Genomic DNA, 25251 nt, shown 5'->3' with positions numbered 1-25251 from the left:
AAGTTTTTTCCTCCATAATTTCCCCAATATTTTCCATAGTTTCAAGCCATTAAAATCTCCAGAATTGCTTTAAATAGTCACCTGAAAATGGATGTAGATTTCTGGAGGTTTCAGGCCAATTGCGGAGGGCTGGGAACCCGAGTCCCATCTCTTGAGTATTCATGATCTCTAAGCAATGTCCTGTTTGTGCAACCAATGTTGATATTTTATATGAAAGCTGCAATACAATCCAAATGTTATTTGTTCATCTTGGAGCTTTAGTCTCCACACTACATCTTCAAACAGAAATAAAGACCATTTGAGACACAATGATAAGTGATTACCTTGCCTGGACTAGAATGTGCAAATGTCACAAATGTGACTTCAGGTTCTAACATTGGCATCTCTCAGGGCCAGTTCAGACAGTTCTCAAAATGGATGGTGAGCAGTCATGTGTCACTGCCACCACACATGCAAGGCTTGTTCACATGACCGTTAAGTGGGTAGGACAAGCCTCCTACCCACATTGGGAGCTTTGTGTTCTCCTAATTTTTGGTCATATGTGAGTTGAAAGCTAGGTCGGAGGAGGAGAAAGTGATCATGTGGGAGGTGGGCACAGGCTCCAGTGGTGTTTCCTCCTACCTTGGCAATATGATGGGTAAAAGTGCTGGGTAAGATGATGCCATTGGATCCTGCACCTGCCTCCCATGTGATCACTTTCCCCTCCTCCAGCCTAGCTTTTAACTTATACATGACAAAAAATCGGGAGCTCACACAGCTCCCAAAGGTGGGTAAGACACTTGTGAACAAGCCTATAATGTATCATGTTTTATGGTCATATGTGTATACATTCATGCCATCTCTCCCTCCACTTTTTAAAGGGAGAAGAATTGCATGGATCATGGCCATGTCACACATTCTGTTGAGTTATTGCAGTTATTGTTGTGTCATTGTTGCTTTGCTTTTTTAACAAGAAAGTTCTAAAAGCAGTTTATATAGATAATAAATTGAGGTGGAGGCGGAAGAAGAGGATGGCGGCTCCCTATCCCAAACACAAGGGAGACACTAGAAACAGGACTGGAGGGACACTGTGCTGGGAGGGAAAGGAATAGATGCTCTCTTCTTGTTAAATATGAGAGCCACTATTTTGAAGAGTGCCTCTTTGCTCAGTTTGTGGGAGTTTGCAAGTGTTCACATTCTCCCACCATGCTGTTTTGGTATCTGTGGTTGAACTCAGTTATTCTTTTCATGCCCATATATTAGGCAAAACCAGAGAGGAACAGAAAGTCCTACCTTCCTCGCAATGGTTGAATCTGGGACCTGCTGCCTACTAACCATAGGCATGTTTGGACATGGCGTGAAACCTCGGGTAGACAAACCCGTGGTTAATCTGTGAGGCTGGAAATCATCCCGAAGATGGTCGTTCAACTGTAGTTTTGCAACCTCTGGCTTCTGGGCAGAGGGACCTCTCCCTCTTCCTGGTCTGCTGAGGCTACATCCCAACAAGCTCCATACCATGCATGTTGCCAGACCACGGGCACGGTGTCAGGACATCAGTAAAGCAGCAACTATTGGCTACGATCTTCGAGGGGGTGTGCTCAGTGCAATCATGCCATTTTGGCATCGATCACTCACCATTCGGCAGGGAAAAGACATTTTAACGCTTTCCTCACACCATTTGCACCACTGCCCTTGCAAGAGCCCTGCAGCAGTCTTGCACAAGCTCAATTACTGATACTGGGGGGTGGCGAGGGGCACTAGTCTTCTGTTACTCCGGGAAGGGATCATGATGACTTCCTAGGAGGGAATATGTATATGAGGGCAGGCAAAGGATCCTGGGGTTTGGTCCACTGTGACAAAGGATGCTCTTGGACTCGTAGACCCAGGCCAAGCAGTCCAAGAACCCACAACATGCTCCTGCCCCTGTGCCAGCTTGCTGGTCAGGGATTAGCCTGCTCATGGGAGGGCCAGTCCACTAGGGAAAAACAGAGGCACCATGTGCTTCAGGTCTCTGTTGGACTGCACTCTCATGAGGTAGATCATCCAGCTATAGGGGTCCCCACTAATGTGGGGTTCCCGGTATCTCTGTTTAATAATATACTCTGCACCTTCTTCTCTCCACTCAACCCTTCCAAACGTCCAAGGAGTCCGGTCTACTCCATGCGTCTGAGTGGCTTTGGGTGGGCAGAGTTGGCAAAGACGGTGGATGGATCCTACATCCACAGCCTAATGGACCAGGTTGCGACTGATGTAACGTATGTATCCTAGGGCAGGGTACCTGTGGATCTAGGTGAAACATTGGAAAGCCAAGTGGCCATGCAGGGTAAAAAAAAAACCCTATTGATATATTTTGCAAGGAGACCAGAATGCCAGAGGGGGCGCTTGGACTCCAGGTTTGTGGCAGTCACTGGGATCAGGAAAAGTGTTGCTGGGGTACCCTTCACCAGGGTTTTCATGGATCTAGCAACTGGATTTGGTGGCAACAGCTCTCCGGCCCACATGTGTGTCTCCATGGCCGGGCATTCTCATGAGAGAGCAGACCTTGGGAGAAGGGAATGTACATCTATTGCATGTTTTATTGTCACACAGGGCTTTCGAACACATCCCTTTTGTCCCATTGGAAAGTTCAGGTCATGAGGTATGGCCAAGACTTCGTGCTTGCACCCCAGGGGAAGGGGCTGGGGGCCCTTTCCACTACTGCTGCTGCTACTACTACTACTACTACTACTACTACTACTACTATTTATATACCAATCTTCAACAAGATTCTCAAAGGGGTTTACATAGAAAAATTAGGAATACATAAATAGATTGTCCCTTGTCCCCAAAGGGCTCACAATCTAAAAAGAAACATAAGGTAGACACCAGCAACAAGAGGGATGAAAGAGTTCCTTGTGAGTGTGCCCCTTCCCCTTTCCTGGATGAAAACTGTCATGTTTTGTGTGGTAATCTCTCTCTCTCTCTCTCTCTCTCTATATCTATCTATCTATCTATCTATATATGACATACCCATCGCTAATCCCATGTGTGGCAGCTCTCATGAGAGTTTGTGAGCGAGCTGCCGGGTAAAAGCAAATGGGTGAGAGAAATGGCTGAGAGAACGAGGTGCCAGGGAAAGCGCTGAGGACGGACGAGCGAGAGAAAGAGGCAGCGAGGAAAAGCAGCACCAAGGAAAGCGGCACCTAGGACAGACGGGTGAGGAAAAGCAGAGCAGCAGAAAGAACTGAGGATGGATTGGTGCGAGAAAGAGGTGGCAGAGAAAGTGGCGTGGGGGGAAGTGGTGCAGCGGGGAAGCAACAGCGGATAGAAGTGGTGGAGGGGTGGGGAAAGCGGTGGCAGGGGAAGTGGGGGGGGAAGCGGCGGGGGGAAGTTGCAGGGAGAGAAAGCTGCAGCAGGGGAAGTGAAAGTGGTGGGCAGTCAGTCAGCCTGAAATGGTCTGAGAATGGGGGAAGAGCCGAGGGGGAGTGAAGGGGGGAGGGCCATGAACGAGGGAGGAGAGCTGAGAACAGGGGGCAAACTAGAGCCGCAGATGGTCTGCACCTGTGCCAGCTAGTTCTAAATAAAAGGTCTTGCATACCTGGCAACGGGCATTGTAGATTGCTAAGAAATCCAATCCAATGGACAGAGACAGACACGAGATTTGTGGAGCTACATGTTGTCTCTTTATGTATATGACTGGACCAGAGGAAAGTTGCCTCAGCCGGGGTTTCTGCAGGTTTATTCCAGATCTAGCATTGGTGGGAGCCCCACCGTGCTGGCACATTGGTATTTCTGCTAAGCACCATGGTATCATTCCCCCAATGACCTGGCATGCCTGCCCTTTATGGGGAAACAACCTACGGTAGTTGTTCAATTTCTGGTGTTTGTGTACATATCGCTGCCATCCTGAATTACTGGAGACCTCTCTTTCTGTGCCCGTCTTGTCATCCCATCCTTTTTGTGTGGCTGGACAAGGAGGACAAGGCTGGACAAGGTCTGCACCTGTGCCAGCTAGTTCTAAATAAAAGGTCTTGCATACCTGGCAACGGGCATTGTAGATTGCTAAGAAATCCAATCCAATGGACAGAGACAGACACGAGATTTGTGGAGCTACATGTTGTCTCTTTATGTATATGACTGGACCAGAGGAAAGTTGCCTCAGCCGGGGTTTCTGCAGGTTTATTCCAGATCTAGCATTGGTGGGAGCCCCACCGTGCTGGCACATTGGTATTTCTGCTAAGCACCATGGTATCATTCCCCCAATGACCTGGCATGCCTGCCCTTTATGGGGAAACAACCTACGGTAGTTGTTCAATTTCTGGTGTTTGTGTACATATCGCTGCCATCCTGAATTACTGGAGACCTCTCTTTCTGTGCCCGTCTTGTCATCCCATCCTTTTTGTGTGGCTGGACAAGGAGGGCCCATAAGACGCAGGGGTGTATGGGCTTTCTCCAATGTGATTCTCTCCCTTTAAATGGATGAATTCGAGGGATGCAGCAACAACAGGAGGAGTGCAGAGATGGTGGAGGGTGGGGCAACAGTTCCGCGAGGCAGCCAGCAAGAAACACAACTGGCAAAGAGCTGACGCATTTCTGGGTTCAGAGGCAGTATACAGAGGAATTATGACATAACCCAGGTTAGGGCAATGGCAAAATTCAGACGAAACAATGGCCCTTTGGAACCTGAGGTTTCAACAGCAAAATTCTACAAACCAAAGGTTCAAATCAAGTTAAGGTCAAAAACTGAATCATAGTTGGGTGATGAAACCACGATTTCTTACATTCGGATGACCAGAAACCTGAACCTCTGCCACATTTGCCTCCATTTTGGTGTTATGTCCAAATGTAGCCCATCTGTGCTACTGCTAGGTGAGATGCAAATGTGGCAAACAAAAGGAAAACATTTTCCCTCCCCTTCAGCCATCTGTCAGCTTGCCAGTATTCCATTCAGATGCAGGTAGTTTGGCATATTTTTATAGGCATTGAAATAGAATTGGGTTCATTATAGCAGCATTTGCCTACATTAGCATCACCAGTGGTACAGAACATACATATATTTATCCATCCTCATTTTCAACAAGATGTCAGTCAGCCACCTACAAACTTGGCAGAGAACTCCAGAGGCAAAGAGAATATTCCATCCCACCGTGCTACTGTCATGTATTTGACAAACATTATTGTATCAGGCAGATGGCTTATCTTACTGCCAAGCAGTTCCTTTGTCACTAGAGTAGGAAATCTCCATTTTAATACATATGCACACAGAAGAAAATACTTTGCAGCAGAATCTCAGAGTTATAAATAATCTTGGAAACAGGACTTCTTGTAGCTTTCTACTAATCAGTGCTCATCCCCTGAATGTTCTCCTATTGCAATCTCACCACCACATTCCCAGTATGCCCTTAAGCAGAGGCAGCAGCAGGGGGTGGGATGAATGTGAGGAGGAGCCAGAAGGGGCAAGGTATATTCCTGGGATGGCAAGTTTTGTCCCATGTTAGATTTTTTGGGAAAGAAATAACAGTGGAAGACATCCAGACTAAATTACTCCTGAATGGTCCTATCAAAATTAAATATTCCTTTACAGTAACTCCTGAGTAATAATACTGAGTCTGGATGTCAGCCAGAATATTTTGGCTTTGTTCATACAATAATTTGAATCTAGGTTTAATGTGGGATACCACATTATCCCACAAATATCCCACATTATTCCACAGGGAGAAGGCTGAAACGTAAGTGGAGGAAGACACAACTTAAATCCGATAAGACACGACACAAAGACCATTTGAAGGCTTATTCTGTGGCAATACGTGCAGCGAAGAAACAATTCTATTCTGCATGTATTGCATCCACAAGTTCATGTCCAGCAGAGTTGTTCAGAGTTGTGAGGGGATTGACTCAGATTCCCTCTTCTCTGAATTTAGATTTGAATTTTTCAAGCCGACTTGGACTGCATAATTACGGCGGGGTCAACTGCAGAGGTGTCCAGTAACTCCTCTGGTTCAATTAGAATGGATCAGTTTCAATTTGTGACTCCTGAGGATTCTTCTTGGAGCTGTTCAGCCTATCACCTGTCCTTTGGATCCATGACCAACATAGCTTATAACATCTAGCAGGGAAGGAATAAGTGGTACTGCTCTGCAGTGTTTCTGTTCCTAACTCTCAGGTAGATTCCAGTTGGTGTCACTCGGATATAGTTTCCCTCTGAAATGAGAATTATTAAGGTGGTTCCCATGATCAGTGGGAACCGCCAAACGGGGAGAGCGGGCTTAGCCCACTCTCCCCGCAGATGAGCACCTGCAGAGCCCTGGGCGGCCAGATCAGCCACCCACATGACTGCTGGCTCCATCACGAAGCCGTCACAGAGCCGGCAGGGGCTGCGGGGATTGGGGGCTGCGCGCCCCCGGAAGTTCCAGCATGTCCTGTGCATGCACGCAGGGCATTATGAAGAGACCCCCAAGCCGGAAGGGTTACCCGCTTTGGTGAGACCGGGCTCGGCTGCGAGCTAGGCTCAGCCCGATTTTGCCCGATCGTGAAAATCACCTCGTCGTATGGTGTCCCTTAGGGCTCCTATCTCCAGTGCTTTTTAACATCTACATGAAACCACTGAGTTATATCATCAGGGGATTTGGAGCAAGGTATTATCAATACGGTGATGAAACCCAAATCTATGTCCTGCCTCCGTAACTAGGAGTGGTGGCTTTTTTGTCCGCCACCACACATGCACAAATGGCCTCTGCGAGGCCTTACGGAGGCCCGAATGGGCCAGAAAATACAGTAAAATGGGTCGCACCAGTGATTATCAAGGCTGGCGGGTGGGAGGGGCAACCTTCACGGACACACATACCCTGCGGCCCTTAAGAAACCCCCCTGAAGGGGCTAGAGGTAATTTTTAAAAAAATAATTGGAAAAATAAATCACGAACTGGCTGGGGGGTTCAGTCCCAGTCCGGACAGAAAGGATGTGGGGGTCGGTTCAACCCCGAACCATCAAACCTCTGAACCAAACCCCCGAACTGGTTCGCACATCATTACTTAAGACACATCTTTTTAGACTGGCTTTTAGTAATCTGTGAATGTTTTAAATTGTTGTTTTATTTTGTCTTTATTTTATTTACTTTTGTGAACTGCCAAGAGCCTTCAGAGTCACACGGTATATAAAAAATAAATAAATAAATAAATAAATAAATAAATAATGCCAACATTCGTATGATTGTGTGAACCCTCACCAAGGTGGGAAACTCAGATTCATCTCAGGACGTAAAACACCTTAGAGTGGTTTCACATGATTATGCTAATGTCGGTAACACACATTAAACCCAGATTTGAATGATTATGAGGCTATTCACATAACCGCCAGTTGGTCAGGCGGTGGGTGGGGGGAAAGACTGCAAAGAACTTACCTTCCCTCCAGATGATCCTCCCTCATCAGTGGGACGTGCAGATTGTGCTCTGACACTGTCCGTGCTGCTTGGAGCAGAGTGGATCTTCGGAGCCCAAGACAATGTATCTTGGACTTTAGATATATCCAACAATGTGACGAGCACCATGGGAATCCCCTAGGAGTCGGGTGCTCTAGGCGCCCAACTCTGTGCATACCCGGGTTGCATGCAGCCCGAGCACCCACACAACCCAGGTGACAGGGTTAAGGGCACACTTGCATCCGTAAAGGCCAGAGTTAAAAGTAGGGTTAGGCAGGTGGGCAGCACCAGGATCGGCCCCATTCCCAGTGCTGCACATGAGCTGGGCTGTCCCAGCCTGGGTTAGGCTGCTTGTGTGAATAGCCTTATAGTGAACCAGGCCTTTAGATTAATACTTCCCATCCTAAACAGAACTGGAAGTGATCCCGTGGGGAAATGCTTGATCCCCACTAATGCTCTCAATGGCCTGGTTCACACAATTGTTTGAATCTAGGCTTAAAGTTGGGCTAAGCCAAACTGTGAATTTCAGCTTCACCACAGAGTGGTGTAGTGGTTAGAGTGCTGGACTAGGACCGGGGAGACCCGAGTTCAAATCCCCATTCAGCCATGATACTTACTGGGTGACTCTGGGCCAGTCACTTCTCTCTCAGCCTAACCTACTTCACAGGGTTGTTGTGAGGAGAAACTCAAGTATGTAGTACACCGCTCTGGGCTCCTTGGAGGAAGAGTGGGATATAGAATGTAAAAATAATAAATAATAATAATCAGTAATCTTGGGTTCACACAATTGTGCTAATGTCAGTTACCAACTTTAAATGCAGATTCAAACAACTATGTGAACCAGGCCTATATGTATTGATTGAGAGAATAAGGAAAAACAATTCTCAGAAGTGCCATTTCTTCAGGTAACCAAAGGAGTCCAACAACTGGGGTGGGGGGAGGAGTTACTTGCCTCAGGGTAATTGTTCCTTTCTGGTGCAACCTGTGTAGGGTTGCCAGCTCTGACTGAAACTATTCCTGAAGGTTCCCATGTTTTTCATAATATCAAGCTATTAACATTTCCAGGATTGCTTTCAATAGCCATGTGGGGAATTACGCCAATTCCTGCAGAGTTGAGGGCAATCCTGGAAGGTTGGCAACTCTACATGTATACTCTGAGGGCATCTAGAACCATCACCACCGTCCCTTTCCTCCATTAAACAAAACAATTTTCCTGCAATGATAATAGAAGAGTAATGGAGTCTTAATCTCTACTTCAGGTGAACTTTGTATTTGAAGCTGTCATATACTGAATGGACCATAGGTCCATCTATGTCAGTACTGTCTACAGCAGGCTTGTTCACATGACCCCAAACCTAGTAGGAGAGCCATGGGCACTCCCAATTGGTGGTGGTGAAAACCCAAACAGCAAGGTCAGCGGAGGGGGGGGTGACCAGTGTTCCCTCTAACAGGGATTCCCAGATGTTGTTGACTACAACTCCCTAAATCCCCAAGCAAAAGCTATTGCCGCTGGGGATTCTGGGAGTTGTAGTCAACAACATCTGGGAATTTCTGTTAGAGGAAACACTGGTGGTGATCATGTGAGAGGTGCAAGCTGGTTTCCAGCCCACATTCTGTCTCCAGGATTTTATCAAGGGTGGGCGGAAAACCGTCCTACCCAGTTCCCGCCTCCCATGCAATCACTCTCCCCTCCGCCTAACTCGTTGTTCAGGTTCTCACAACCGCTGGCCAGAAGTGTACACAGTTCTCCTACCCTAGCTGGGCACTTCTCCTCCCCTGTTTAGGGTCATGTGAATGAGCCTACTGAGTAGCAATGGCACCCCAGAGCTTCAGAGCATGGGTCATTCCCAGCCCTAGCTGGAGACGTCAGGGTCTCTCCATGCAAAGCGAAAGGTCTACAATTAAACTAGCCCCCTCTCGCCTTTTCTATTCTGATAAAGTGCTCTGTGATTCCACCTTCAATATGAAGGGTTCCATCAAAGTTGTGCCCTAGTCCTTGCACTGCATAATTGATCCACATATATGCTAAAAGGAAAACATCCATCTACTAGCACTGAAGGCTATTGTTCCTGAAGTGCCTGGAATCTTCCACCCGATTTTTCTGGACTGCTGTCTCAACACCACAGATCATCAGATCTTGTCAGCAGACGTGCTACTCTGTTTTTGATGTCTTAAGAAATAGGTTGTTGCCTGCATGTCTCATTATCTATGTATCACAAGATCACATCAAGACTCTTGACTTCAAGCTCTGCCTGTGGATTTCCCAAAGGAATCTAGTTGGCCTTAGAACATGAAACTTGAAGGACCTTTGGTCTGGTCCAGCAAAGTCTTCTTGTGCTGTTTGTTTGTTTGTTTGTTTGATTTTTAGACCACCCTTACAAAATAGCTCAGGGCGGTTCACAAACATCAAAGACCCTCTAAAACAATTTAAGAGCACTGGAAGGCCAGGCCGAACAGGTAGGTCTTTAGGGCTCTCCTAAATTCCAATAAAGAATTCAAACTACAGATGTCTGCAGGGAGCGCATTCCACAGTCTAGGAGCGGCTACAGAGAAGGCCCGCCTCTGGTCGCCACCAGACAAACTGGTGGCAACTGGAGCCGGATCTCCTCAGATGATCTTAGCATGCGGTGGGGATCAGACTGAAGAAGGCGCTCTCTAAGGTAACCTGGACCTAAGCTGTTCAGGGCTTTAAAGGTAATAACCAGCACTTTGTATTTTGCTTGGAAACATATCGGCAGCCAGTGCAGCTGTTTCAAAACAGGCATAATATGGTCTCTCCGGGTTGCCCTGGAGACCAGCCTTGCTGCCGCATTTTGAACTAACTGAAATTTCTGAACTAAGTACAAAGGCAGCCCCACGTAGAGCGCATTACAGTAGTCAAGCCTGGAGGTTACCAGCTGGTGCACCACTGTTCTGAGGACATCCTCCTCTAGGAATGGACGCAGCTGTCGAATAAACGCCATTTCCTGATGAAGCAGATGAAAGAGAGAAGTAGATTTGGGTGTCATCAGCATACTGATAACACCCAGCACCAAATCTCCTGATGACCTCACCCAGCAGTTTCATGTAAATATTGAAAAGCATTGGTGACAGAATGGAGCCCTGAGGGACTCCATATAACAGCTCTCGTTGAGAAGAGCAACTGTCACCAAGCTCCACCATCTGGGATCTGCCCGAGAGCCAGGAGCGGAACCACTGCAGAGCAGTGGCTCCTATCCCCAACTCAGCCAGGCGACCCAGAAGCATACCATGGTCAATGGTATTGAACGCCACTGCGAGATCCAAGAGAACCAATAGAGTCACACTCCCTCTGTCGATTCCCCGGTATAGGTCATCCATCAGGCTGACCAAGGCTGTCTCAACCCCATAGCCCGCTCCAAAGCCAGTTTGAAATGGGTCTAGATAATCAGTTTCCTCCAAAACCGCCTGGAGCTGGTCGGCCACCACCCTCTTGATCACCTTGCCCAACCAAGGGAGATTAGAGATTGGCCTATAATTATCCATCGCCGAGGGATCTAGGGAAAACTTCTTGAGAAACGGTCTAATTATTGCCTCCTTCAAGCAAGGAGGCACCTTACCCTCCCTCAGCGATGCATTTATGATATTCGCAAGTCCTCCTCGAATAATCTCCCTGCTAGATCGAAGCAGCCAAGTTGGGCAAGGGTCCAGCCAAGTCGGGCAAGGGTGATGTAATGGGTAGAGTGCTGGACGTGGATGGCAAAGGCCTGAATTCCTGACTACTGGTCTTCATGACTATATGTTGCCTCCAGGTTCAGAGGCAGTATGCAGGGGAAATATGACAGGCGTGCGGGAATACCTTCGTCTTCTGCTTGTGGATTCCCAGAGGCATCTGGTGGGCCAGGGGCGTAGAAACGTTAAAGCAACTCTGGGGCAAGCAGTAAATATGGGTTCCTGGGCCCCCTGCCTCCTCCTTATCTCTCTCTCCTACCCCATGTCTTTGCTGAAGAAGAACTATGGAGATAACAAAACAAAACACAGTGAAGAATAAAACATTCTTGGCATGCCTTTCCCCTCACTCCTATGTAAATAATTTCACACATTCCCCACACTCTGATCAGAAGCCAGCAGCTTGCCAATGAGGCGGGGAGGCAGCAGGGGACAGCAAAGAGCAACTGACCCCCTCCCTCTGGGGTTTTGGGACATCCCACCCCCTTGTTCAATTATAGCTATGCCCCTGTGGTGGACCACTGTGGGAAACAGGATGTTGGAGTAGATTGGTGTGATTCAGCAAGGCTCTTCCTATGTTTTTATAAGTTCAAATCCCTCCTCAACTATGAAGTTCACTCGTTGACTTTGGGCCAGTCACTCTTTCTCAGCTTAGCCTCCCTCATACAGTTGTGATGAAGATAAAAGGGAGTCGCCCTCATGTGCACAGCCTTGAGCTCACTGGAGGACAGGATATCTACAAATCTGCCTTCTCCTGCATGAACCTCCCGAAGCATACTGTTCTTCTGCAGAGGCCCTTTGCGGGAGGTGAAGTGGTTGGTGACCAGAAATAGGGCCTTTTTGGTTGTGGTCCCCTGATTCTGGAATGGTTTCCCCAGCGAGGAACGGCAGCCACATCTGTGAGAAGCTTCAGCCAGCACTGGGTTCTCATCCTGGCTGGGAATGCATCTCTCTGCCTTTCGAGGCAGGGAAAGGCACTCCCAGCCAGGCTGGAAACCCAGCATTGGTTGGAGCACCTTGCAAATGAGGCTGTGCAGCCCCATTTCTGCATATGGCCACCTCACCCCCTGCATCTGACATTAGGAGCCGATGGCCACCCCCCTAGGAGCTGGTGGCAGTGGGTTGCACCCACCCCGCCGCCCAGGGCTGTCCTTAGGGCATGGCAAGCAGGTTGACTGCCCCAGGCCTCACTCTTTTAACCCCCATTTGAATTAGTTGGAAGGGGCCCCGCACTGGCTGATTTGCCCCAGGCCTCAAACCCTGCCAGGGCTCTCTAAGGACAGCCCGCTGCCATCAGCTTCATACACCTCAGGTGTTATGGTTCCTTAACACTGTACGTCATGCCAGCCAGTGAGACTTACTGTGGAGCAGACATGCATAGGCTTGTGCTGTGCATGTGATAAAGAAATAGATATGAAAAGCACATTTGATGTGCTTTCATATTAGACAATGGGATTCAAGGGAATGTATGAAAGGAAGCAGAAGAGAGAGGGAAGAAACACAGAAGCAGCTAATTATCCTATGAGTAATCTCTGCCTCTTTGCAGAGAAATGACTTCCCTCTTTCCAAGCTGGAGACTTCATTGATCATGAAGTCCAGAGGCTCTCTGGAGACCAGTAATTGATGTCTGCACAAACAAGGTGGCTGATGAGCCTATGGTTTCTTTCCAAGACGCTGTGGATAACTGTGTGTGTGTGTGTGACAGCCTCTGCATTAACAGCCAAGCAGGCTCTGTTTCCACTCTCCTAATGGAGAAAAATCTGTTATAGGGGAATAATAAAAGAGGGGGTAGTGAGAGATCCTCTCAAATAGCTGTCAAAGCAAAAGCCAGGTGTCATTTCCCAAACAATGTTGCTGCATTCGTTGTGCACTCTCATATGGTACATTATGCAAAGCAGGCAAAAGATGGACAGCCTGGCAGAAATTCAGTTACCTCCGGCGGGCAAAATTCTGCCAGCTGATCCATAGGGTATCTGTGTTTGTTAATTCGTAGAAGGGAGAGAAAGAACGGGGTTGAAGTCTTCGTGCCATGTAGCAGATATGAAAATTCCCACCAGCTATGTTGTACTGAAAGATGCATGATAATTGGGAGAGATCTCGAGGGCAATGGGTCCAGCAGATCTGGCCCCAAAGAACAGAGCAAAAAATAAATGAGCAGGCCAACCGACTCATTGGAGGGGTGCTGTGCTGGGGCTGGATAGGGTCAAGTGCTCTCTCCCTACTAAACATAAGAGATGTCCAATCTATTTCAGTCAGGGATCTGTTCACTGCCACCAGAGCAATTGGGAGTCAGCTGATCCGGGTCTGTGCACACCTTTCTGATTACTTACAGTTGGTTTTCAAATCCTGTTTCTTCTCCTCTGTATTGGGCAAACAGATTGTAAAATGGCCTTCCTCTGTGGCAAGAGCTTTGAAGAGCCCAATGCAAAACAAATAAATGCTAAGTGAAAGGAAAGAAAAAGAAAAAGAAATAATTTCTGGCACATGGAAGGAAACATAAAATAGCATTCTAACTATTTCTCTAATTTCCCTTCTAGCTAATAAATAGGAATTAGGGCTCCCATATAAAAGAGCCCATATTTGGGCTCCCATTAAAAGTTATAGACTCTAGTTTATCAGGGAACAAAAATGCAATTTTATAACAGTTTGTCAGAGACTGACAATTAGAGAGTGTGGAGCGAAGCTGGTCAGCTAATATGAAAAAGAACTAGTGCACCAGGCAGACTCTTTCCTTCTCAAGGGAATAACAATAACCATCATGGGACAAAATTGTTCCCAGATAGTTGAGTATTTATATTGATCCGGAATACCTGTGTACTACCAGGCAGGAGAAATTACTTATTGGAATTTTGTTACCAGAACCAGAATTTGTCTTATAGTCATTATCAATCCAAATTATTCAGAAGGAAATTAGAGCTTGAGTTCACGTGAAAAACAAATAAAATATGAATTTTTCAAAATACATTTAGGGGGGAAACAGTAACATGTGAATGGCACAACTTTTGGTCCTATGTGATTGTATGATTAAGACAGCTGCAAGAATTAATGCAGAAAACTATTTTGCCTTTTCCAGTTTGTTTCAGGCACACAAATCCTGACTTTGTGAATCATGCTATTATTTGGATTTATTCTAAAGGAACATGAACAAAGTTCAGATTAAGCTGGCCTGAAGTGGAGAGATTTTACCAATGAGTAAAGATTTTGCTAAAAGCAAAAGCTAACCTTTGCAGAACTCTCCTCATTGTTTTGCTTAGCTTGGTCTACCCTGAAACTAACCAGGGTAGCTATCTGACATAGCAGCAGAGATATGATCACCACAGGCTTCACGGGTCAGAAATGCCAACTGGAGATGGTGAGTTTTTAAACAGGCACTGCTGAATGCTCTTCAAAAATGTGGTGTGTGTAGGAAAATGTCACAGTCCTCTTCTCATGGTGCCAATGGTTATTTTTCAAATGCCAGAGATAAAGAAAGCCCAGCTGCTCCAAGAACTGTCAGCAGCAAGGGTCAAGAGTCCTGAATCTGGCTGTAAAGAGAATTGTGCTCCTCCCCACCCCCCACTTTTTTTTGAATCACTGCTGAGAGCTTCAGCTGCAGGATGTCTTGACTTTTTAAAAAGGTATGGCAGAAAAATAAAGACACCGTGGAAAAGGAGACAAGAAGCAGCAGCAGCAGCATAAATTGGCTGCACAGTGTCTTAAAAAGAAAACAACATGAGAGATTGCTTTTGGTATGGAGCTTCTTACTCACTCTGGAGCCCAGGCAGAAAGATTACCAGATAATAATAAGCCCTATATAAAGGACTGCAAAGAGAATATACTGGCCAACAACAACAACAACAGGGCTTTCTCCAGAAGCATTTCTCTGTCATTTATTGATCCAGGGCATTAGCTGACAACAGATGTCTTCACTCCTATGTTGATCTTCACTTGCTGAAACAAATTGCTTCCAAGGTATCACACATATGCATAGGAAGGATATAAGGAATTCCCACTACACCAGTAGTTCTCCAACTCTGGGGCAACCTGCCCCCCGTCCGATGGTGGTTACAAGACTCTTGGAGAGTGGTTGAAGTTCCAGAGAAGAGGATCCGGCAGCAGATGGTGTTGGAAGTGAAGGACTCTGCACTCTCTCGTGACAGAGGGCGACTGATTAGTGAGTCAGAGTGCTAGAGGGGTCAAGACACTGGTCATCCCTTCTCTACTGCTCTGACACTATCCTTTTGATATGTAGATTGCTACTCTCAGGGACTTCCTGCCTGCCTGCCTCTTCCTCTTCTCTTTTCTTCTCCCTTGCAACACACATGCTCCTCTCTCCCTGCACTATGTGTGCAGAGATGCAGAAAAAACCATCCCTCTGCATCCAGCTAGCTAGCTAGATTAGAGATCCTATCTCTCCACTTTCCTATCTAGAATGGAGTTCTCCAGTAAAGATTCCTTATATTGATGTGAAACTATGAACTGGCTCCAAGTTTCTTTTACTCTTAGCAGACCCACATGCCTAGGCAGACTCCGCTGTGTTGTGCCTCAGTGCACTCTGTTGTAATAGAAGGGTATCTCTTACCAGAGAGAATTCCCAACAGATGGAACCAAAGGAACTTTCTTTCCAGCAGCCAATAGGCTTGATCCCATAGTCGTTTGAATCTCAGTGTAAGGGAGTCAATAGGTGCTTTCCCCTTTTATGGGCACCTGTGTGCCTGCCTGGGAAGGTGTTTGCGCCACCCTTTCCCTCCTTCAGGTTCCGTTCTGTACCTAATTCAACCCCTCCGTGGAGGACCTGGAATTCCCGCTGCTTGTCATCACTGGCACAAGCCCTCCCTTAAAGATGACTGTACATCTGTGGCGGCCCTTAAACGAACACTCTTCCTCCTTGCTTGTCTCCCTCTCTTTGGGCTCAGTCCACCCCTACTCCCTGGTGGCTAGTGGGGCTGGCCTCCAACCACCAATCAATCCCCTTTCCCTGGTGGCCCGTGGCAGCTGGTCTGGCTGGAATTCAGTTGCATCAGGAAGGAGTGGCTGCTCAGTCTCTCCTCCCTCCCACCCCACACTGACTCCCACCAGGCCCACCTCCTCGCACTGCAGCTGACTGTCAGGGGGGGTGTCCCCCCCAACATAAGCGCTTCCTTCATCGTGTCTTCCACTATGGCTGGCAGGGCTGCAAGGCTCAGCAGGACTCTATCCAGTTCTGGGGAAGTATGCCCCAGACACTTGGTTTAGTGTGGGTTACCAACACTGAAGTGATTGGGTAAACTACTACTAGGACATATATACTGCTTTTCAACAAAAGTTTCAAAAGTGGTTTACACAGGAAAACAAATTCATATGAACAACAGCACAGAGATCCTTTTGTCTATTGCAGCAGCCTGCATACTTGTGACTGTATGTGAGGCTGCTGTGCATTCTCTTCCAAAGAGATGGCTGCCAACAGTTGGGGAGCACAGGAGTCAGTTTATAAGGGAGCCCAAAGTTTTAAAAGTCAGAAACAAAGACACAGTTCTATGCCAAAGACAGACAGACTATAGGCTTCTGGAATCTACTCTGTTTTTTTGTTAGAATCCCAAGTCTGTAGGGACATTCTGAGGAACATGGGAACATAAGAGGCTGCCTTATGCTGAATCAGTCCATTGGTCCATCTAGCTCAGTATCATCTACACTGATTGGCAGTTTCAGCGCTTTCCAGATTAGACTTTGCAACGGAGTCACGACTATGCTATGCTATGATGTAATATATCAAGAGTAAAGAAGTTGCTGTTTGTTCCAGTTGTTAGTTTTCCCGAGACTGCTCCCCCTGTTGTTTACATTTTGAATGCAATTTGCCCAAACGGAAGCATTTTGCTGCTGTTGAGCGGCTAAGCTGGAAAGCGCCCAGGAGTCTTTCCTAGCCCTACCTGCAAGTGCCAGGGATTGAAACTGGGACCTTCTGTATGACAAAGCAGGTGCTCTACCACTGAGCTACAGCCCCATCCAAATACAGGAGGCAGGTGCAAAATAAAGGGTTGGAAGAGGTGGACATATGCTTAGAATTAAGGGACAGGGGGCTTAATCTATGCTCCACCCAGGAATTTGTTTTCAGTACCAGAACTGAACTCAGTCCTTTCAAAAATCCACTCCAGGTTTCCCCCTAAGCTTTCTTCATTTTAGCAGTCTAATTTAGAAAGTGGGAGAGGGAAATCTTTGTTGATGCTTTTTTGGTTAAAAACAAATGACAATCTGATCTACAGCAAATCGTTCAGAAATCTACCACTAGATCCCAATCAACCTTGTGCCAGCCCTTTTTCTGTAGTCATCAGAGTTCCTGAAAACTGAATATTCAAACAAGCCTGTTGTGGAATGACAAAGGAATGACACACACCCAAGGACATCTCTGAAGGACAGCTGAGCAGGTGAACTGTCAGCTCTGGAAAAAATACAGTATTGGATTGATGGATAATATGAAAGCTGCCAGATTTGTGACAGCAGAGATGCCACTAAACCCTGGTGAGCCCAGTCTCCCATTAAACCAGTTACGAGGCTTATCCCTCTAGGGGAAAGAATATCCAGATGCCAAGAAGTTTGTTTTCTGAGTGTGTTTCAAACAGAGTTTAAATTGAAGTTTTTATTCTTTGTGTGGTTAGGCTTATTGGAGTTGGAGGGGTTTGATTACATATCTACCCCCAACTGCAGCAGATTGTGCACAGGTGAGAAGAGTACTGCTAACTATCTGGACTAGAGATGCAGTGCTAGAGTTCTAAGTAAAGAGGTTTATTAGGGAAATACAAACTGGTATGTTTCCCAGACTATGGAAAACACCTATATCGGGCAGCAGTGATACAGGAAGATGCTGAAAGGCATCATCTCACACTGCGTGGGAGATGGCAATGGTAAGCCCCTCCTGTATTCTACCAAAGACAACCACAGGGCTCTGTGGTCGCCAGGAGTCGACACTGACTCGACGGCACGCTGTAACATAGGTCCATCTCGCTCAGTATTGTCTACACAGACTGGCAGCGGCTTCTCCAAGGTTGCAGGCAGGAATCTCTCTCAGCGCTTTGGTAGTTTGTTGGTTCAATTAAAAAAATCTTGTCCTATTAAAAAAAAAAAAATCTTGTCCTATCTTGGAACCTGATGCTATTCCCAGAGTGGCTCCACCCTTTAAGGGGAATATCTTACAGCATTCAAATGCAGCCAGGGCAGACCCTGCTTAGCAAAGGGGACACGTCATGCTTGTTACCACAAGACCAGCTCTCCTCCTTATTCCAAAGGGCTCACAATCTTAAAAGATACATTAGGTAGACACCCACAATAACCACTGGAGGGATGGTGTGCCAGGGTTGGATATGAAGAGTTGCTCTCCCCCTTCTTAATATAATTGCCACTGAGGACGATGAGGGTGGGGAAAGAGGCACTAAAAGGCGCCTCTTTGCTCAGTGAGCAGGGTTTGAGAGGAAGCTGCTTTATACTGAGTCAGGCTATTGGTCCCTCTAGTTAGTGTTGCCTACACCGACTGGCAGAAGCTCTCCAAGGTTTCAGGCAGGAGTCTCTCCCAGCCCTTCTTAGAGATGCCAGGGAGTTAACCTAGAACCTTTGCATGCAAGCATGCAGATGCTCTTCCACTGAGCTATGGCCCCATCCCCTAAGGGGAATATCTTAGAGTGCTCACATGTAGTCACTCATCCAAATGCAAACCAAGGCATGCGCAGTGGACATTTTTTTTTTAAATGGCCGCTGTGCATGCGCAAATGGCCTCTGCAAGGCCTCGGGCAATGCCAGGCCTCGCAGAGGCGATTTGCACATGTGCGGTGGCATCCAAAATGGCCACCGCACCAAGAAATGGAGGGCTGGATGGGCCAGAAAAAGGTGATGATGGAGGCAGGAGGAGGAGGGGCCTCATGGCCTAGATGAAGCCCCCTAAAGGGGCTAAAAGATGTGTGTGTGTGTGTGTGTGTGTGTGTGTGTGTGTGTGTGTGTATATATATATATATATATATATATTTCCCCCATGACCCCCCCCCCGCTCCGGACTAAACAGGAGGGGGTGCGGAACCAAACTGGGCCTGTCAGGTTCGAGTCCAGTTTGGACTCGAAGACTCAAACCGAACTGGGCCAGCCGGTTCCATGCACACCCCTAGAGCATAAAACCTCGTATACCTCCACTGTACCAGAAAGATGGTTTTATTGGAAGCAAAAGTATAATTATAAAGCACTATAAACATTTTATAGCTATGGTAATTTCCATCTTTCTAATTTATTTCCAAAGCAAGAAAAAGTTTGCATATTTATAAAAATTAGGCATTACTAATGATCTACTCCCTTACTCTTTGTTTTCTTTGTTATAATTGTAGAAGGTATTACTGTATTTGTTATAATTGAACTGTATTTTTCTATTACATTTTTTAATTAAAAAAAATAGGCTGTACTGAACATGTAAATACATATTTTCTGTTCTCCTGCACTGCCCTAGAGAGCAGAGATACACGATATGGACATTTTTAACAATAACATTATAGTATCGCAACTAAGATGTGATATCCACTAGAGGGAGTATTGGGTCCTTCCATGGGGTTTAATTTTTTCAGGACAAAGGAGAGGAAATTGCCGTTTGCCTTCTTCTCCAGGGAAGTGGGGTGTGGGGCTCTGCTTAGCCAGAAGAGAGCCAGCATGGTGTAAGTTCAAGGCTGTGCAATTTTGGCCTTCTGCAGGTTGCACTACAACTCCCATCATCCCCAGCCACAGTGGCCAACATACAGGGATGATGAAGTTATAGTCCAATAACATCTGGAGGGCTGAAATTCTGCAGCCCCGCTCTGGAATGACAGAGGTTCAAACTCCCACTTAGTTAAGAAGCACATCAGATGATGTTTGGCTAAACACATCATTTGACTGGGCGAAATGCTCTTATTGGCACCAATACGAGCATTTAGTCCTTGCTGAATAGCAGCCTTGTAGGGAGATAGTTATCTAGATCAGGACTGCAGGGGGCAAAGAGAAATTTCTCCACCTCCACACTATGGTCCCAGTTTAGAATGGAACAAGAATGGCTGCTATTTACATTTAAAATGAAGCAAGCTAGCACCAATCACATGATGGATGTATCATCTGTGAGTTCCAAGGCCCATCTGCCTCACTTCCATGGGTTGCTGCCCTATACTGAGTCAGACCATTGGTGCAGCAAGCGCAGCATTGTCTACACCAGGGGTTCTCAACCTGAGGTACTCCAGATATTGCTGAACTACTATTCCCATCTTCCCCAACCAAAAATAAATTGTAGTTGGAGATTATGGGGATGATGGGAGATGTAGTCCAGCAATATCAACACTACAACTCCCATCATCCACAATGGCTGAAGGCCATCGTGGCTGGGGATGATGGGAGTTGTAGTCCAGCACCATCTGGGGACCCAAGACCGGGAATCTAGGCAATGGTGTGTTTTTTTTGCCTTGAGTGGTTTCCATTTGTATGCTCTTTCCTGTATTGTACAACCAGAGTAAATTCAGGGACTCTTTCCAAGGAATGCTTGGAGGCAAATATTTCTTTGTAATAAATAATTTATATATTTTCTCAAGAGGTATTGACATATATCAACAGATACAGCCATTCAGAAAATGTATAACATTTTCTATATCAATTCTCTATAACAATTTCTATAATAAAAACCATAATAACGAAATTAATCCAAGAAACCAAGAACTTGCAGGAAATAAGTCCCACTATAGTAACAGTCCTTTACATTCTTGTCCAGATCTGAATCAACCTTCTTCTTCTTCTTCTTCTGAACAGTAATTCAAACTCAAATCTACCAGGCCCCCAGTTGAACCCTATGAAGCAAAAATATTACAGAACGGAACATGCCGAAATATATAGGGAAAAGGTTCTACAAAGCTTTCCTTTGCTTTGTTTACCTACCAGAGCCAAGCTGTTAAAGGCTTAATTATCCCCAAAGGGACAGCTCTTTTGATTTCCAACAGCAACTACCTCAGAAGGAAAAAGGCTGCTCATCTTTTCACCAGAGACATTGGGGGGGAGGGTACCAGCTGACTCAGACAGAAAACATCCATCCATGACCATGTGTTACCACTGTATATTCTTCTCCCTCCCTTCACAGGACTTGCATGGCCTATACATATTCCTTCCAATGTTTATTACCAGGGCTGCATCTTCATTGTACTAGGCTGTGACCAAGACACTTTTTCTTCATAGACAGACAGACAGAGACAGAGTGTTTTGTTTTATGACTGCGGTCTTAGGTAGTAGTTTTATTTATTTATTTACCACACTTCTATACTGCCCCAAACTCACATCTCTGGGCGGTTTATGAGCTTGTTATCCACCCCTATGCCCCATGCACACAGACGTATTTGTAAATCTAAATAATTTCTTCACCCCAGATGCACTTTTTCCTCCTTTCTCCCTAATTGGCAGCGAAATTCTGCAAGCTGTTTTCCCATGGGAAAGCGAAGGAATTAACTGTAGCCCATGTAAGCCGGCATCCTTGTGCGTCAAGCAGTTTATTTGCATTAAGGGTGACAAAACGGCACCCAGCGTGAATGATTTGTGAACTGTACCAAGAGTCAATGCAACAAGGTGCTTGAAAACAAAAAGGAAGGGGTTTGGCCAATTGTTGTGCCTGTTGTAAATAAATAATAATTTTAAAAGGTGTGTGTTAACAGTTTGGAAATAAAGAAGAGCTTCTTTTGCTGCTGGGAATGACTTCTGAAAAGGCATAATCAATCCACTGTCACAACGAAAGCAGAGCTGTCATCTGCTCTCTTTAAGGAAGCAGAGGAGATGCGTTGTCTGAAGGGGGAAATAAGGATAGGGAATTATTATTCAAGAGAAAACAGAAGCCTCTGGAAGGATTATCTAAATATGGTGGGGTGGGGGAGAGAGACGGAGTGAGAGAGAGTGGGATTATGAATAGCTCGTTTTCAGGTTTCCCCCCCAACCTACACACTTCAAAGACTCAGTCTGGGGACTGGAAGTTAGCAGTTTCTCAACAAAACATTAGTCTCAATTAACTGACTATAATGAAGATGACTGAGCCAAAGAAGGAAACTAAGCTAGATAAAATTGACAGAGCCATTGCTGATCCATAGCCATTGGAAAGAGGCTTAAACCCAGAAAGGGTCACATTAGAATATCTATAATCTTATTACTTATAATAAGATAATAGTAATAGAATATTACTTATCCATGTATAGTTTTTGTATTTGTATATTGTATATTTTAATATCAGATTGTTTTTATATTTTTAGCTAAATATTTTCAATTCATTTTCATTATGTGTTTTAACTTTTGTAAACTGCCTTGTGATTGTTTTTAATGAAAGGCGGTATATAAATCTAACAATAAATTAAAAAAAATAAAATCTGCAATGGGGTCCAAACCAGAGTGGTTTGGTGAAAGGGTTCCTGCTTCAACAAGCAAAATGACAACTCTGGGCAGAGCCTGACACTTAGCTGTGGGATACTCACGGAAAATACCCTTCTCCTGTGGCTTCCTCTAGATGTCTGTTCTCATGATAAATGTCCCATCACTGACGTAGGCAGGCCCTTTTTTCTATGGCGCGGAAGGCTGCATGTCCTCCAAGAGCTTCTTCCTTATGGGCAAGATCCTTAATGAATTTAATAAAACTAGCTGGCCCGGTGCAGAACATCTGCACCCTAGATCTCCCAGTCTCTGACCCCTCCCCTTGGCTCCTGCTCTTCCTCAGCAGCAGCTGTCCACCTCAGCCCGTCTCCTGACTTCTCTCTCCTCGCCCTCCCTCCTCCACCACACTCCTGTGCTTCCTCGGCTGAGTGTGGGTGAAGTGTTAAGTCCCCGACGGAGATTGCCATGAAGGCGCTCCCCACCCCCCGCCCCAGCTCTCTCTCGTCACGCATGCGCTTAGTGCTGAGTGGGCAGGGCTTGTCACATACAATCTTAGTGTAATATATAGATAGATAGATGTACAGAGAGGCAAGTGCAGACTCCTTTTCAGTGCTCTTGCTGCTGACTGTTTGTTAGCCCCGCCTCTACTCCAGGACTGGAATACAAGTAACAAAAGCACCATTCAAAAGCTGGCCTGGATCAAGGAATGGATTAAACACAATAGAGCTGTACACACATAAGTGTTGTTTTTTTCAGAACTGCCACCAAATATGCATAGACATGGGCGTCTGGATGAGGGGGCAAGAGGGCAGTTGTGCCCCTTGGATTGTGCGAATATGCAACGCAAAACTTCTCTGTAGGCCTTTACTGTTTTGGTTTGAGGCCTAGATGATTAGTTTCAGAATAAGTTTCAGAACAGGACTGTTCTAGGACCTTCAGCCTTCACCTTCCAAAGCTGCTTGCCTTCCTTCAACTTCTGATTGCCTCCCAAGCTTACTCTAGAGCAGGCCTGCTCAACTTAGGCCCCCCAGCTGTTTTTGGACTACAGCTCCCATAATCCCCAACCACAGTGGCCAATAGCCAGGGATTATGGGTATTGTAGGCCAACATCTGCAGGAGGGCCAAAGTTGAGCAGCCCTGCTCTAGAGTCTGGCTACAGCAGCCTCATCAAGAGCTTACCAAGGTTGGAGTGGGCCCAGAGATGGAATTTTGAAATGGGCCCCTCGCTTCCTTTCGCTCCTTCTCCTGGCCCCATGTCTCTGCTGCAGAAGAATATTAAGGACATGTGTGTTATAGTGTAGCAGATTAACAGAGGACAGTAGACTACAGTTACAAGGTGTAAACAACAACAGAACCAAATAATACAACAGTATCAGCTTTGTGAAATACAAGAAGGCAATTCATGCTTGCTAGCACAAGACCAGCTCTCCTCCCCTTCTGTGGGTTCCAAGGGAAGCTTCTGTTCCAAGTTTAACCATTTTTGTCAGGGCTGTGGCATGGTGGGATTCTTTTTTTTAAACCCAATATTTTTCATTTGGAAAACCGGTTTAAAATTAGCAAACTATCAGGAAGAATGCTAGGCTAGCTCCACTCTTCCCCAACCCTCAAGTATTGTGAGCCACTCTGGGAGCAAGAAACAATTTTTTTATTTGAGAACTTGTTTGATTGAAAAAAATTGAATATATTTTCAACAACCACGGCTCCATCAAAGACCCAATCAATAAACCCCCTGCCACCACCCCTTTCCTTTCCACAGAGAGGAAAATGACTCATTGCAAGTTGTAAGAAGATCACTTCCCATGGGTCATCAGGACTTAGAGGGAAGAACCCAATCATTTAAAATCTTTTTTTTAAGTTAAAAATAGCTCAGGCACAAACAATCTCTCTCTTTCTATCATACACACATGTACACACACACACACACACTCCATATATCTGAGAAGCAGGATGAAACCCAAGCACAAAGCCCCTCTGCCGCTGCTGCAGCTGCTACTGCTCTCCTCTGCTCTGACTGACAAAAGAGAAACCGGTAGTCACAGAGAACCTGTTTGCGGGGGGCTGCAGCTCACACATTCCTGGTTATGGGACTGAAGAGATGGCAAGGACTGGCCTTGGGAGCCCCTCAGAGGCTGTGGGCCAGGAGACATTTGTCTCCCTTTGACTCATTAAAGGTACGCCCATGAGTCTCATCATTGACTCTGTTATATACCACACCCGGGCTCACTGGCCCCACCCGTTCCTCTCTCCTTGTCTCTATATGAACTTCCTCTTTTTCCGTTACCCTCTCTTTATTCCCCTCTTTCACATATAGCAGCCCTTGTTTATACAGCAAATCTTTTCCTGATCCATCCCAGACACCCATTTCCTTCCTGACCACAGCCAAGTAGTCCTTTGGAAAGCTGCTGCTTGGCTATGTGCTGCTTCGAGGGCATGATGCAGTATTGCCACACCACTACTTGATTTCTGCTTTGTTTGTGTATATTTTGCCCCCCATCCCCAGAAAAAGTCCTGCAGATGCCCTTGCAACATGGGTTGTCACAGATGAAAACTCAGGAAATATGTTTCTGATCTAGTACCTTTCATGCACTTCTTTCCAAAGCTGTTTGGAACTACAGTATCTAAAACCATCATCATGACTCGTGAAAATAATCATCGTGACAGAAAGGCCACTTGGGCAGGCAGATATTATAAACTGATATCATCCCTGTAAAAAGGGTAGGATCTGCCCTCGGAAAGAAAATATTATCCCTGTCCATTTGCTTAAAACAAAGCCAAAGCAACCTAATTGAAGAGATTCTGTTCCCACAAGGGGCCCACGAAAGCATGAGAGAGTAAAACGAGGATAC

This window comes from Hemicordylus capensis, chromosome 6 (genome assembly GCF_027244095.1).
Source record: "Hemicordylus capensis ecotype Gifberg chromosome 6, rHemCap1.1.pri, whole genome shotgun sequence".
Lineage (NCBI taxonomy): Eukaryota > Metazoa > Chordata > Lepidosauria > Squamata > Cordylidae > Hemicordylus > Hemicordylus capensis.
This window is presented reverse-complemented; position numbering follows the sequence as displayed.